Source organism: Physeter macrocephalus, chromosome 7, assembly GCF_002837175.3.
Source record: "Physeter macrocephalus isolate SW-GA chromosome 7, ASM283717v5, whole genome shotgun sequence".
Taxonomy (NCBI): Eukaryota; Metazoa; Chordata; class Mammalia; order Artiodactyla; family Physeteridae; genus Physeter; species Physeter macrocephalus.
In genome coordinates this window covers 13,221,128-13,238,684 of record NC_041220.1, presented here as the reverse complement: position 1 = coordinate 13,238,684, position 17,557 = coordinate 13,221,128, and the positions used below count along the sequence as shown (strand labels likewise).

The 17,557-nt window shown below is 34.8% G+C and overlaps 1 protein-coding gene and 1 non-coding gene across 3 annotated transcripts in view; both read right to left on the bottom strand.

Annotated features, from left to right (window-relative positions):
- GRID2 (glutamate ionotropic receptor delta type subunit 2) overlaps positions 1 to 17,557 on the bottom strand; it is a 1,406,179-nt gene that overhangs the window by 1,134,940 nt on the left and 253,682 nt on the right. The gene's annotated exons all lie outside the window — the stretch shown is intronic.
- LOC112065695 (U6 spliceosomal RNA) lies at positions 209 to 311 on the bottom strand. The gene has a single exon (XR_002892188.1). It is a non-coding gene; the product is annotated as a U6 spliceosomal RNA (small nuclear RNA).

The window sequence follows — 17,557 nt, the reverse complement described above, 5'->3', positions numbered from 1 at the left end:
TACTGTTCTCCATAGTGGCTGTATCAATTTACATTCCCACCAACAGTGCAAGAGGGTTCCCTTCTCTCCACACCCTCTCCAGCATTTATTGTTTGTAGATTTTTTGATGATGGCCATTCTGACTGGTGTGAGATGATAGCTCATTGTAGTTTTGATTTGCATTTCTCTAATGATTAATGATGTTGAGCATTCTTTCATGTGCTCGTTGAAAAATATGGAACGCTTCACGAATTTGCGTGTCATCCTTGTGCAGGGGCCATGCTAATCTTCTCTGTATCGTTCCAATTTTAGTAGATGTGCTGCTGAAGCAAGAACTACATACAAGTTTTTAAATACAAAACATATCATCCTTGTCTACTTATGTCTTAGAAAGGAAGTAATTATAGTTTATAGTGGTATTAAAAACATGTTGAAGTCTTAATTTTTTAACTATTGTAAAGGGCCATACGTACAAGTTAATAAAATCATTTTCTAAAAATTTCCATTTGCAAATATGCCTGTTAATTTGTAGGAAGTTACTAACCTGGGACTTCCCTGGTAGTGCAGTGATTAAGAATCCACCTGCCAATGCAGGGGACATGGGTTCAATCCCTGGTCCGGGAAGATCCCACGTGCTGCACAACAACTAAGCCCGTGTGCCACAACTACTGAGCCTACGCTCTAGAGCCCGCAAGCCACAACTACTGAGCCCACACACCGCAACTACTGAAGCCCGCACACCTAGAGCCTGTGCTCCACAACAAGAGAAGCCACCGCAATGAGAGGCCCGTGCACTGCAACAAAGTGTAGCCGCCGCTCGCCGCAACTAGAGAAAGCCTGTGCGCAGCGACGAAGACCGTACGCAGCCAAAAAATAAATTTTAAAAAATAAATAAAGAACGAGGCTTCCCTGGTGGCGCAGTGGTTGCGCGTCCGCCTGCCGATGCAGGGGAACCGGGTTCACGCCCCGGCCTGGGAGGATCCCACATGCCGCGGAGCGGCTGGGCCCGTGGGCCATGGCCGCTGGGCCTGCGCATCCGGAGCCTGTGCTCCGCGACGGGAGAGGCCACAGCAGATGGAGGCCCGCATACCACAAAAAAAAATAATAATAATAAAAATAAATAAATAAATAAAGAAGTTACTAACCTGACCACATCCATAACTCTCAAAAACATTTTAAGCTTTTATACCTTCATGTCTTTATTCACGGTGTTGTCTCCACCATGGATATATGCCTTGTCTCCTTAGCAAAATATAATTTCCTGGGCCATGGAAACTATTTTTGTTAGAGTGTCTATAACAGAGCCTGAATATATTAGATATTCAAGAAACAGGAATAGTTTAAACTTTCCTTATATTAGTTAGGCATGACCTTGTAAAATAGGATACCTAAATTCAAATATAGGAATAAAAATGTAAGTTACAACTAATTCTAAATTAGAACAAAAGTAGAATTGCAAATGTACCTGTATGTGAGTTTATTATCACAGGTATTATCGTGACTCCCAAATTATTCAGCAAAGTATTAATCATATACTTGTAGTTTTAGTTTGAATATTTAAATTCATCTTTATCCTATACGTAAGAGGCAAGTAGAGGAAACACTGTTTAGCTGGGAAGGTAGTGAAAGAAAGAAAATGTCTTCACCTAGGTCAGAATTTTCCTCTAAAAATATTGAGAAAGGTTTGGATACACATCTTGAAGGGTCACCGGAAAGAGACCCATACCTGTACAGAGGTTAACCTACTTTCTTTCTTTCCACACCACAATCTGTTAGTCTATGCCCACAGCTGTGCTTGCTTAACAAAAACTAAGGCAGAAGCCACATAAGCAAAACCACAGAATTAGCTTGAGCAGAAAGGTCCAAGATGGTTGACAGTCCACTGCCCTGAACTGGTTCCAGCCTGACCACCAGGGCAGCACCTGTACAGATGAGACCCAAAATGTCTGAGAGTTGCCTTTGCTTCATTACCATGCTAGGATCTCCTCTGAAAGGGAGGACTTGCACTTTGCTAGCACGATTAGTGTCCTGCACAGAAGAGCCCACAGGACTGTGCATGTTTTGGCTGTTTCTGGAACTTACTGCCACTTTCCCCGGGTACTGATGGCACACCCACCTCTTAACCCTTAAAAGTTTCCCACTTCCTTTCCCCCAGAAGACGGGGTCTTAGAGCTCTCCCTTCCCCATTCCTCGATTAAGGCATAAAGTCTCTGCTCTGCTTTGCCCAACCTGGTCTCATTCAATTGGCACAGCAACACAAGGCAAGGGAAGGGCCTAGTTGGGGTCCACCAGACCCAGCACTTCTATAACAGAAAGAATTTTTCCACATACAGAGTTGACAAATTACTGGAAGGTCTGCATATCTCATTTTATATAACTAACATACCAAGTATCTTTTAAAATAAATAATTCTAAAAATTGGAAACAAGAAAGTATCAACACGTGAACATTACCCTTGCACAATCAATTTCTGCTTAAAACCTTATCATCTAAAAAGACATGTATGAAACAATTGCCCAAAAACATATGATCAGATTTCAGAGCTGCAAATAAAATCAAAGTAACTAGCCTTTTTTATTCTCAGAGTTCAAACTCTTTACTTATTTAATTTTGCCTAATATATACAAATTCTCTATGATACATAGTTTTAAAAAGAATAAACTTTTCAAAGGTACTACATGCATTGAATCTTTAATTTTCTTTGAAGCACAAGAGTTGATTCTCTTGGTCTCTCTCTCTGTGCATTTTTTCCTCTTCTCATTTTTCCTCTTTCCTTCTACGCGTTTATACATCCACCTATTCGTGCACCCATCCATTCATCCACCCAGTCAACCTTCCCTCAACACAGAGATAATCATCAAAGCCAGCCATTTTGTTTCTTCACAAATGATTTGCTGACAGGACAGCTGAAATCCATTACATCTTGCATCAGACCATAGCAGAATTAAGATGCCATCATAAGATGATAACAGAAAGAGCAATTGTGGATTTCATAGACTCATAGCTGAAAGAAATTTTAAGGATGGTATACAAAAACTTTCTCATTTTTCAGAAATTTTAGTGAAAAGATTTTAAGTAATTTAACCAAAATTACACAGCCAAGAGTTAGAAGGGGTGGAGTAAGAATTTAGGTTTTCTGGTTTCAAGTTTGGAACTATTTCTTCCATATAATGTTTTGGTTTTTTTTTTTTTTTTTTCATTTCAAGCACATACTCCATGTATGTGCATATATATATATATTACATATATAATCCATTATGTCATTCACGTATCATATGTGTGACAATAACTAGTACTACTAAATATATTAGATATATATATTCAATAACTAGTAATACTAGAGAATATATATATATATATATACACACACACATGCATATATATTTGATAATGAGTACTAGTCTGGTAATCAGCATAACAAATTCATTTACTATATGCCAGGGAAGTATTTAAAATTGAAGAATTATAGTAAAAACCTGAACATAAGAGTTTTCACATAAAATTTATTGTCTTTTGCCTTAGAAGTTTCAGTAATTTCACTTTGGAGGTTAAATTTTTTCCAAAAGGCCCAAGTCTCTGCTTTGAGACAATGTATTGGTCGCAGCAGAATTACAGTCCTGCAGAGCTATTCAGAATTGTTGTCATCACATATCCTCACTGTTTTAGATGCTACTATTCAGAAGTAGGTTTTTAAATTTAATTCTAACAGTGCACTGTGCATACACATTAGTTTCACTGTGCACAGGTATCCAAGTCAAGAGAACTGTAATGTTTTGGGATCTACTTATGATATTCCCACTAATGCCAGTGGAAAATGTGCAAATAATTCAAAAGGAGGATGAGTAATAAAGACATTATAAATACTATAAAAATCAGATTTCTCCTTTATTTCACCCTTCACAAGAAGAAAAAAGGTTGAACAAGTTCAATACTACTAGACAGCAGGAAAATTTAGCAGAATTGTGACCAAATGAACTTAGCATTTTCTATATCATTTGGCATCTTCATCTGAGCATACAGACTAGCTACTATTTCAGTGGGGGTATTATTAAAATGAAGGTATCGCATGTATATGTGTTTATGCATGTGTCAGTGTGTGTGTGAATACATATATAAAATCTGCCTAGATAATATTAATTACATTGAGATATCCTCCATGAATTAATTCTGTATAACAAGTATTTCCAGCAGTCTTTTCTCATTCAATAGAAATTTTCTGAATATGTTCTACATTAATTTCTTCATAGACAGAAAGTAGGGTTTTTAGAACTCTATTTTTCCTTTCATTCAGAGGTATATTTTCCTCAGTTCACCTTATCTAACCCTTCATGAGCACTCTGACTAAGGAAGTAAATCAAAATAATAATTCTAATTGTTGAAAGGTTGTGCTGGATATACACCAAAGTCATGGCAATTAGCAAATATTATTCTGAATTATAGATAATATGTTGTGTTACTCTCAAGTTTATAATAATTGAAATAATAATGAAAGTAATTAACATTTATTAGTAATAAGCATTGTAATAAGTAGTTCACTGGCATTATATCATTTAGTATTGATGAAAACCCTTTGATGGAAATGAGGCTCAGGGCAAGGAATTTTCCCAAGACCTAAAGCTAGTAATGACTGTGGCAGAATTCACAGCTCTCACTTAGGGCAAACTCCCTAAGATATCTATAAGCTTAATATATGACAATATATTTATTATAATAAATTTCTATATTACCAAGTGATATGTATATTTTTATTTTCATAATTATCAAAATTTTATGTGCCTATTAAAACTCTCAAATAGGTTTTAATCTTTTTGTTTGAGAAATTTTTATTAACTAGGCCCAGTTTACAAAAGTTTTTCAATAATATTTTTGCATATTTTTTGTAGATACAATATTTATCCCAATAAATTAAACTATACCATTTAAAGAGTAGTTTAACTCAAGAATTTACACATTTTTTCCCAAACTTTAAATCTGCTTTTGGGATAATTATCTACCATATACAATGAACCAAGCTGAAGTAAATTTTCTAAACATGTTAAATGACAATTTTTGCATTAACTTTAGAATACTATTAAGTGAGTTCCAATAACATACGCACTTTGATATATTCTTAAATTCAGGGTTCAGAACAAATCTCTATCTAGCCTTTCAGTTTTTTAGAATTTTTAGAATTTTTTCTATTTTAGTGACTAGTGATCCTAATAGAATGACAATGCCAGAGACATTGACTTTATATATTAAAGACCTTTACTAATTTACCTAGGTCTGTAATATTAAAACTGTGACCAGGTATAGAAACTAACTGGTTCATTATCTCCCAGTGTCTACTGCTTACTTAGCATTTTGTTCTCAGAGTTCAAAGTACATTATACTATTAACTCCCAATTCACCCACCATAATTATCTACTTTACAGACAAGCATCATTTTGTTTTAAATATAGATAATCAAGTTCAAAGAGGATATTGCTGAGATCACAGACAGAATTATTTATGATTCGTATAGAAAGATATAGCTGGAAGGAGATAAAACTCCACACAGATAATTTAAATGATTCTACTTTAATACTTGAAAGCATATTGTTATGTAAGAAATATTTTTAGATTGCAGATACCTTTAAATCCTCAATTTCCCTCAGTATATTATAATAGAGTGACTTAAAATGAGAAGGGCAAATCATAGACCAAGTAGATAAATTTTCAATGACTATCTCTACCATGTCAGGGGAGGGCATTTATGTTGGAATGTGACATGCCATCACAATGTGAGCTAAGTCAAACTCATGAAGGGATTCTTCATTGTAACACAAGTCCTTTTTCTCAGCCTAACTCTCCAATGACATTTGAATTCACATTTCATTTGAAATTCTTGTAAAGTTACCCAGAAACCCAAAGCATATTTAAACTGATAGTACTGCCACCTAAACATCTGACTTTGCTGTATGTTTTCCAAAAGTCTGTGGGAGAAAAGAAAATGAACATTGTTTAAGGGACAGATAATCTGACTTTTCCATGTGGAGCATAATAGGAGGCTAATCTTTAAAACAATCATTTTATGCTGGAACATAGATCCTCTCTGAATAGCTTATACATATTTTTATATAAATTTGGTCTTTGGGGAATAGAGATTCCAAATCAGTTCTTCTAATAAGAATTATTTGTACTTTTTAAAGAATACTAGAAGGGCTTCCCTGGTGGCGCAGTGGTTGCGCGTCCGCCTGCCGATGCAGGGGAACCGGGTTCGCGCCCCGGTCTGGGAGGGCCCGCATACCACAAAAAAATAAATAAATAAATAAATAAATAAATAAAGAATACTAGATATTGAAAGATCAATAATCTGGATTTTTCTTAATAAAAATGGCACTATTTCCAGAAATTCTGGACAGATGATGAAGTAGGAAGCATCAGGAATCTGTTTCCCTACCTAGACAACAATTGGAGGGTTAGATTCTATCTGACAAAACTATTTTGGAACTCTAGAATATACTGAAGGATTGCAACTTCCAGAGGAAGACTTAGAGTGTGAACTGCAGTTAATTTCAGTCAATGTCAGGCCTTACCACAGTACCAGCCACCCATCCTCCACCCCTCAGTTATGTAGCTGGCAGCTGTAAGCCATTTCAGGAGCACCTAGCATACAGCTTGTGGGCAAAATGGACCCTGTACTCCAAATTTCAGGGATCTGTGCTCTGATGACTGATTGCTGCTTCAGATATTAGAGGTGTAGAAAAAGAGGCTGGCAGCCATTTTTTTGTCTAGTCAAAATTAGAAATTTTTATTTTTTTATTTTTCAATTTAAAAAAAATTTTTATTTTATATTGGCAGTCGTTGTTGCACCTCCCTCCATTTTTACAAGCCCCTCCCTCTCTGGCTGAAGTGTCTGCCAGAGGGGTTAAAAAGAGGGCCAGCAGTCTTTTATTCCCCCACCCCAATTCATTTTTCTCTTTTTGGGAGCCAGACATTACCGACAAGGGCATTCAAAAGCACTACATACACAGGGAAATGAAAAGTCATTGCCTAGAGAAAAATGCAGGCTCAGAAAAGAACTGAAAAGACCTTAGGTTTACAGTGCAGGTTGATCCCTGGCACAAAGACAGCCTACAACAATAAAAATGATAATAATAAATAAAAACAAAAGCAACAAAAAAATGGAACAAACTGGTAGGAAAGGGAAGAATCTGAATTTAACTCCCAGAATTATCATATCATTATATTTAAATGTCCAGTTTTCAATAAAAGAATCACATGGCATAGAAGAAACAGGAAAGTATGGCCCATCTAAAAGAAAAAAAAAATCAACAGAAACTATCCTTTAAAAGAGGTGGCAAAACATTTAGTCAAAGATTTTAAACAGCTGCTTGAAAGACATTCAGAAAACTGGAAAAAGATGTGGAGAAAGTCAAGAAAACAATGGATGAACAAAATGGAAATAACAATGAAAGTGTAATAAAACCTAAAGAGAAACCACAAAGAAATTCTGGAACTGAGAAGTACATAATGGAAATGAAAAATTTACCAGACAGACTCAAAGAGCAGGCAGAATAAAGAAGCAGTGAACTTGAAGATAGGACAATGGAAATTATTAAGTCTGAAGAACAGATAGAAAAAAGATTGAAGAAAAGTGAACAGAGTTTAAAGGCCTGTGAGTATCTCAGGAGAAGAGAGAAAGAAAGGATCAGAAAGAATATTTGAAGAAATAATGGCAGAAAATTTCCCAAACTTGATGAAAGACATTAATATAAATACCCAAGAAGATTGGTATATGAACATTCAACTAAGATGAACTCAAAGAAACCCACACTGCGACACATCATAATCAAACTGTCTAAAGACCAAGAGAGAATCTTCAAGGCTGCAAGAGAAAAGGCACTGGTCCTATACAAGGGATCCTCAATACGATTACCAGCAAATTTCTCAGAGATTTTGGAGGCCAGAAGGCAGTGGGTGAAATTAAGGGAGAAATTAAGATATGACCAGATAAATAAAAGTTGAGGTTATTCATTATCATTAGGCCTGCTCTGCAAGAAATGCTAAAGGGAGTCCTGCAGGTTGAAATAAAAGGACACTAGCTAGTAACTTGAAGCCACATGAAGAAATAAAGATGTCAGTAAAGGTAAATACTTAGGCAATTATAAAACTCAGTTTTATTATAATGACGGTAACTCCATTTTTTTCTACATGATTTAAGACACTGATATTTTATTTAAAAGACAATCATTAATCTAAAAGCTAGTACTATTGATTGTAACTTTGGTTTGTAATTGCACATTTTATTTTCCACATAATTTAAGAGACTAATACATTTAAATAATCATTAGTTTATATTTTGGGGCACACAATGTACATGGATATAATTTTGTGTAATCAGCAACTGAATGGACTGAGGAACACAGGTGTAAGGAACAGAGTTTTTGTATGTTACTGAAGTTAAATTGGTATAAACTCAAATTAGAATGCTATAACTTTAGAATGTTAAATGTAATCCCCAAGCTTATTACAAAGGAAATAGTTATAGAATATATACAAATGGAAATGAGAAAGGAATTTAAATGCTTCACTCCAAAAAACCAATTAAGCAAAAGAGAAAACAGTACTCCAGGAAATGAGAGATAATGAAGGTATAAGACATATGGAAAACAAATAGCAAAATGACAAAACTCCCTTTTTATCAGTAATTACTTTAAGTGTAAATGAAATAAACTCTCTAATCAAAAGACAGAGTTTGGCAGAATAGCTATAAAAAAAACATGATCCAAGTATATACTGTCTACTAGAGATTCACTTCAGGAGAAAATATTTGTAAATCATGTTTCTGATGTGAGATTAATATCCAGATATATGGGGAACTCCTAAAACCCAACAAAAGAACAACTGGATTCAAAAATGGGCAAAGAACTTGAACAGACACTTCTCCAAAGAAGATATACAAGTGGTCAATAAGTACATGAAAAGACCCTTAACATTACTAACCATTAGGAAAATGCAGATCAAACATGAGGTAACACCTCATACTCATTAAGATAGCTACTAAAAAAACCAAATATAAAATAACAAGTGTTGGCAAGATGTAGAGAAACTGGAACCCTTGAGTACCATTGGTGGGAATGTAAAATGGTACATCTGCTCTGAAAAACAGCATGGCAGTTCTCAAAAAATTAAACATAGAATTATCATGTGAACCAGCAATTCCATCTGTGTATATACTCCCCCAAACTGAAAGAAAGGTCTTGAAGAGACATTTGTACACCCATTCTCATAGCAGCACTATTCTCAATAGCTAACGTATGCAAGCAACCTAAGTGTTCACTGATGGATGAATGGATAAGCAAAATGTAGTAAATACATCCAATGGAATATTTTTCATCCTTAAGAAGGAAGAAAAAGCTGATATACACCACAACATGAATGAACCTTGAAGACATTATGCTAAATGAAATAAGCCAGTCATAATAAGACAAAAACTATACGAATCCACTCATACAAAGTACTTAAAGTAGTCAAAATCACAGAGACAGAAAGGAGAATGGTTGTGTCCTGAGGCTGGAAGGAGAGGGGAATAGGGAGTGACTGTTTAATGGGTACAGAGTTTCCATTTTACAAGATGAAAAGAGTTTTGAAAATGGATGGTGGTGATGGTAGCACAACCTTATGAATATATTTAATATTATCAAATTGTATACTTAATAATGGGAGATATGGTAAAGTTTGTTATGTGTATGTTACCATTATATTAAAAAATTAGAAAATGACACTGTTTAATTCTTTAATTTTTAAGTATTTTTATATGGACTCTGTGAAGTTATCCAGAGCTTTATATCCTGTATTTTAGTCCGTTTCCCCATATCACACATTTAATTGAAGCAATATCCTATTATTACAAATTTAAATGGTGTGACAAGAACAGAAATAACTGGTTTATGAAAAGAGACTTTTTAACACAGTAGAGCAATTCAAACTCTTCCCAAACTGAAATGATGCACATTTAAAAAAAAAAAAGATAAGAAGGTAGCTTCTTGAACAGTACATTCACTGAAAAGACGTGCAGATATTTTTAGAAATGGAACAGATTCAACTTTTTTTCCTCCTGTAACGATTCACTAGATTCTTTTATTACTACCTTCAATTACCATTAAAAAAATGTGAGAACTGATATATGGTACCATAATTAAAATCACAGGTGAAAGAAATACCTGTATGAAAAAATATACATAATATGAATGCTATGCATGCTCTTTAAATATTCAAACATACTTTGCACACAAATAACTTAGTTTAGCCCATTTTCTACACAGTAAAAATGCTAATTTTATGCTCAAGACAAAAATTCACTCTGCTCCTACATTTTAAAAAAATCATTTTACCAATCTGAGTCAACTTAACTAGGTAAGTCATTTGAAATTAAGCACTTCAGAGCTATAAAATATGGTCTTCATTTCTAAAGAAAATGAATGCATCCTGTGGCATATTTCAGGTAGCAAAAAGGTACTCTCCTAATATAAATTTCACACCTCATGGTTTCATTATCTCTGAACCCACCTGTAAAAATTTTATCTTCTTTATTACATAAGCACTTTTAACAAGCAAAACCAAAGATTTTACAGAAATCTACTGAAAAAAATTTTCCGACATGTCCTATTCTATGCTGTTTCATATACTGAATAAGCAACTAATGTTAGGGAGCTGCATAAAGATATTGCTGGGGGTTGCCCTATAAAATACCTTAAAAACAGTGAGAAAACAATGGTTCTGTTATAACTGTAGACTAGACAGCAGTGAATGAGATATGAGTTTCCTTATAAGGATGGCAATATTTTTAGGTATTTATTAGATGTAATGGTTGCAAAATATACCTAATTTGTTTCAGCTATCAAGATCTGTTTCACAGTCATTGACTATCTGCAAGTCAAAAACTTATGAAAATTCAACTTTCAAGTCCTATTTTTAGTAATCACTTGCTAGATAATCTTACAGTAAATCTTACAAAAATGGCCAAAGTTGTGTATGCTTGCCACATATTTGTAAGAAAAGAGCAACAATATTTCTAAACTTTGAAATTCCTGTTAGGTAGCTCCCTTCATCCTCATTTTATAGGTGAAGAGACTGAGAATCAGAAGAGTTAGGTGAATTGCCAATCACACAGCTAGAAGTAAATGAGCTAGAACTTGAACCTAGAGCTTCTGGCTTCCAAAATCTATAGTTCTTATACTAATAAACTGTATCTAGGTTAAAAGTTTAGTCCATTCCTGAGCCAAAAATATTCTCCTTTCAGAATAAGATGTGCTCAAAGAAGAGACAACAATGAATGCCTTCAAACTATCCTTAATTTATCTCTTCGAACAGTTTCACTCAGTGGCATGGTATGTAGTATTCCTCTTTTGAAGAAAAAAAGAAAGCAGCTGTATATGTTCTGTTTCAGATGTCTATTAAAATTGAAGTGGAGATGTGAGGCCGGCAAATGAATATGTGGAAATGAAGCTTAAGAGAAAGAGGTCTGAGCAGGACACACACATTTGAAAGTCGTCAACATACCTTTGGGTATTAAAGACCTAAGACTGGACATGATCATATAAGGAAATATCATAAATGGAGAAAAGAGAGAACCAAACGAATCCCAGAGGCAATCCAGTCTTAATTAGAAGAAGAAAAGTAATCCAGGATGGATTAAAAGGTAAAACGATTGATCCAGGGGAAATATCAACTAAGAAAAGCATTAAAAGAAGCAAAAAGGAAAAGTTTTTCAAATAATTGGGAATGGCCAAATATATGAAATGCTACTCAGAAAACTGAGGACAGATAAATATCCTTGTCCTGTGTTTGATAACATGGACATTGTTAATTATTTTAATAAAACCTACTTCAATGGAACTAGTGGGAGTGGAAGCCAAATTAAAATGGATTAAAGAGTGAACAGGAAGTAAGGAAGTAGAGACAGAGTTTCAATACACATCTAGAGAATTAACCTGGCATAAGGGTCCTGTGTTTATCTCTCTCTCTCATTAAGCTGGAAGCCCCCCCAAAACAGGGCTAATGTTTAAACTTTCCATCAAAGTTAACAGTCCCCACTGGCTGGCACAGTGTCTTTCATGTAATAGACCCTCAATATTTCTTTGTTGAACCGTAGTGGTAGAACGAGAATTCTGAAACTTAGCGAATAACTCAATCAATGATAGAGCTTTTAAAGATCAAACTTTCCTCTCCAGATACACTGAATCAGAATCTCTGGTGTTAGGAGCTGAAATTCCATTGCCATTTTCTAGATTCTTTTGTAGTTACGTTTGGTCAAAAGAATGTGGTAAGACGTGGGATATATGCCGTTTCCAGTACAAGACGTTCATTAAGAACCAAGTGTTTGCGTGGTCTTTGTCTCCTGATGTCTGTATGCACATGAGACCCTCTAGGACAATGAATCCAAAAGCTGCAAAAATCCTGGATCCCTATGTGAAGACATTTTTCTAACCACCCAAAATATATTACCCTAAGAGTAATCACCTAGGTAATATATGACCCTAAGAATACTTACCTATGAGAATACTAGTTCTCAAAGAATGGCCCCTAGAAAAGCAGCATCACTGTCATCTATGAATTGGAGAAGGGACTAGCAATCTGTTTTTTAACAAACTCTCCTAGTGACTCTATTGCATGCTAAAGTTTAAGAACCATTGGTATAAAAGGATACACTTTGTTGAGGCTTACACCTATGTTATTGCCCTATATTCTCTACAAAAGGAGGACATAATGAACCACAGACTGTTTCATTCAGTCTGAATTTTTATTTTTAATTCCTTTAATCCTATTGATGCTTCCTAAGGCTAGTTAATGCTGATATTGTAAACTCAGTTTTCCCAAAAAGGGCTATTAAAAGAAAAGTTAAAGATCCAACACTTCTGGAGAGTGATTATCATCAATGGACTCAGCTTTCATTAAGATCTGCTCTGCAATTGTTTTCTCTAAGGTCTCTACTTATAGCTAAAAAACCTTGAATTTTTATGTTTCCACTTACTTTTACTTTGTCTCATTTTCAGCCATATCTTCCTTGGTGCTGCTTAACATTCTGAAGAAGTTCCTCTAGCCAAGGTTCCCTTACAATTAGTGAGGAACACCTGATGTCTTGTCAGTCTGAGATGGCACCTAACCTCTTAAACAAGTCACATTTATACGATCAATAAGTTACTTATCAAAGGTTGAAAACCTGAAGAATTAGAAGTGGTAATTTTTAATGTCTCTTTTGGTCATAATTCTATAACTTGTATATTTAATCTATGTGAGTTTATAGATGTACCGAATACACTTTTTTAAAGGTGTCTAATTTTAATATAAGGAAACTTTTTCTTCTTATTAAACTGTCCAAAAATGTAATGTGCTTCCTCTTGCAGTTAGGTATTATTTACAGAGGCTGGAAAATGTCAGAAATTACATATTATAAAAAGATAGTGTAGGTAGGTTTAATAGCCCCTCAAAGTCTGAAATATTTGCTTCTCAAATTGTATTTCAAAACAATTTTATGCTTCAAGGTTCTGACAAGATGACAAACTAGTAAAGGCTTCCCTCCACCAAATCAAATAAACAGAAACTTCAGAAGGTAAAGGGAGCCATATTGAAGGAACCAACATAGAAATTCTGAGAAAACCTGGGGGAGACCAAAAGTGGTTGTAAAAGGTAGCTGGAATGTCAGAGGCAGCCAGGAATGGTAGGCATATCAACAGATCTGTAGAATAGTCAAAAAATCCTTCCAGGGGGTTATAGAGGCCTCTGTAACTGGATCCTTTGTTAAATTTCAGATCTCAGACCCTAGTATTCAGCCTCTTGCTCATTAACATCCAGTTACCCCAACCTCCTAATGTTCCTAGAACACGCGACACATGTTCCTATGTCAGAGATCTTGATCTTGATCTTTCTTCTGCTTGCAATGCTCTTCCCTTTAGACAGACACATGGCTGGTTTTCTCAGCCTCTTTGGGTCTTTTCTCAAATGATACCTTCCGAGTGAAACCTTCCTTGATCACCCTATTTAAAATTGGAGCCTCTGTCTCCACTTCCTTTCCTCCTTCCTTCATTCATTTTTTTAGCATCATAGATATCACCATCGGACAGATTACATATATTAACTATTTAGTTATTGTTTATGTTCTTCCCATCTCTAGAATACAGGTTCCATGAGGCAAGGGAGTTTGTTTTCGATATTCATAAACAATAATCGGTACCAAGAAAAGTGCTTGTTGCATATTAGGCAATAAATGCCAGTGTGTTCAATAAATCAAATTTGATTATAGGATTGAATATTTTAAAAGGTTATCACCAATCATATTAACAAGTCTAATAATATTTGTGCAAAATGTGTCAACATATAACGTCTTGAGTCAAAATTGTTGTTCAGAGATCCACACTTCAGCTTTATTTGCCTTGGACTTCACCTTGCAGATAGCTTTCATAAAGCAGCGAAAATTTGAAAAGAGTGTTCTAAGAGGGTTCATGCTCTAGAGTCCCATTTCCCAATAAAACTTTGCTTTATTTATCTAAATGTAATTAGAAATGTATTTGTGCAAATTCTTAACAAATCCCAAAGATCCTTCTTAAATTAAGATACAACAAATATAACTAGAGAAATTATCATAGTTCAGTAATGCTTAGTAAATTTTCAAATATGCTATGAATCCAAGCGAGCACGTTTTTCTGTAGAACCTGCAAATACAAGTTTAGCACCTTTTGTAGATAAACATTAGTTAAACCTGGAAACCTATCAGAATATAATCTGATGGGAAAGAGCTCCTGAAAGTTATCTAATTTGGAAATAAGGAATCTCAGTCAGTTTGTAGATAAACCATTTATATGCAGTAGGAAACAGGACATATTCTATAATTTGAGAAAATAAATAAATATTTTTTTGAAGGTAAATGTATCAGATAGAATTACGAAGGAATTTAAAAAAGAAGAAAGAACATCATTACGTAGTTTACTAATGCCTATTGGAGGCTATTTGATCCTACAGCTTTTTGGTGATATTTGAGGCATTTTGTAAACAAATTAATGTCAGCATACTATGTGTAGCATATATGAATTAGGGAACAGCCAAATACATATGTGATCATTTTTAACTTCTACAGGGGTAACTATTTACAAGAAAGGACACTTGCTAAATAAGAGATTCTGGCAGGTAACTAATGGGAAGTGCAATGTTAATCAGCTTCTAATAGCAAGTTTCCACACCCAACCACTGCAGTGACAGCCATTCACAAGTGAGCACCAAGAGGACACAAGACTGCTCATACTTTGGATGAAACTGTGAGACATGCGCCAGAAAAATGTGCTGTCCTTGGCACATGTTAGCCTCATGGATCACCATGTTCTTATAGGATTTCTTCCAATTATTTGTCATTAGCATGAACAGAAACAGGATCTTTACTGTTCCAGTATACAGATTAAGTTAGTTGCCACTCTTTAATAATAGTGTAATTTCTTCACCTATTCTGTAGAAAAATATCTCAATGTACAATAAAGATCATGGAGAGGCAAGGAAGTTGCTCTACATGTTGTTTGCAAAAGAGAGAAGCTTTCTGTAGCTTTTCTGCCATTGTGAAGGAGGCATGCCAGCTGCTGAAAGGAGGATCGATAGATCCAGTCAGGCCGAACATGTATCCTATTGTCCGAAACTGTGTTCATTGGATATGCTGTCAACAAATTTTCTGGTCCCTCTTTTCCTTTGCTGGCAAACTTTATTTTATTCCTCTAAATACAATTAAAGAGTTACACACTACGCAGAATAATGACTCTAGATTCATTTTGCATCTTGAAAAAAGTGAAATTTCTCTATACTGAATTGAAGGATAGTATGAACTTTCTGGCTTTTTTTCTATGTATGGAAATCATGACATTTTGAGATGCTGCCCCTTGAATAACTTTTACTTTCATTTTTACATGCACATACCCCCCTAAAGTAATTTGAAGAGTAATTGTTTTACACACATGCATACACACACATATAAATAATTTGATTTTAATAATATTCTGAAGAAATTTATAGGATGTCACTCAAACACAATAGTTCAAGAAACAACTGATGTCAAACCGCTTTTTTCATTTTCCTTTTGGAGAGAACACTTTCATTTTTGATTATAAAAGTAAATTATCTGTTAAATTCATTACTGCTTAAAAAATTATTGAGTAATTATGCTATACAGCTATTCACTTCAGAAGTTAATATATCTGGCACTTTACCAGAATGTACTGTAGACATGCCATTTTCATGGGTATGTGGAATATTTAGACCAGATAACATATACTAAATAAATGCAAGTTTCCAAGTTTTTCCTCCCCACCCAATTCCTCAGAAACACTAATTTATTTTAAATAAATGAAAATATCTCAAGTAAAGAACGGTCAAGTTAGAAAACTCCGTGTATTAACTGGCAACATACAATACAACATGCAATATTACACTTAGCTTGGTTACTAGTGTAAAACTTTATAAAACTTGACATGTAACAAAATATTACAAAATACTGAACTTAGATTTCAAATCCCAGTTCTACATTGAACAAATTAACTTTTTTATTTTTTTGATCCTCAGTGTGGCAGAATTCTTAGACGTGCCACCCCGCCAAGGTTCCTGGCCCCTAGTGTACATCTAACTTCTTCCAGTTATTCAAATACTAACCTGGGGTTTCCATGAAGGATCTTTCAGGTGTAATTAAGGTCCTGAATCCGTTTAGTTTATCTATTACTCACACCTTACGGAGGCAGAAAAGTTGATAAAGCTACCAGCTCTTGAAGGATACCAAAAAGAAGTAGTGGTGGGAAAAGTGTTTCCACTTACGAGCAAAGAGAACTCATTCCACTTCTTTATAGCTTCTCATTTTCAGAACTTTCCAAAAGCTTGACTAAAGCACATAATCCCAACAAAGTTACTCTTTTTAATCATTAAACTAGAAAGGTGTGTGTTTGGCGGGGGGAAGGGGGGAGGTTATGACGGTGAAATTACAATTTAATCCTTTACAAAACCACTTGGATAGCTCTTATTCCACACGCACTGGCATTCATGAGGCAGTCTCAAAGTCATGGGAAAACAATAGCATCAAATGCACAATTCTCTGTGCTGAAGAACCGAATTGGCCTGGATAATTTAGAACTATAAATATTATGCTCATTTACCTATAACTGACAAATATAAGTCTATAAACTGTTTCCACAGAAGAATTTCATAGATGAGAACTATGTATATTTGAGTACCTATTATGATTATTGCACTCTGTAAGGTATTTTACATATATATCCTACTTTAACCTTCACTGAACGTTTGTGAGGTAGATATCATTACTAAGAAAACTGTAGGCTAGAGAATCAAGATTCAAATTCTTGATTGGACTGCAAAGCCCAAGTTCTCCCCATTATGACCATTGCTTGTCTATGTTCCTGCATATCTCCAGGATGGCAAAATTGGGTGTGAGAACTTGGCAGAGAGTGGTCTGGGAATAAAGCAGCCAATACTGAGAAATGGTAATTGACCATAAGCACTGTTTGGAACATAACTTGGAAAAATATTTATAGTAAAATTCAATGCCTACCTAGTTTTCATGAAACACCTATCA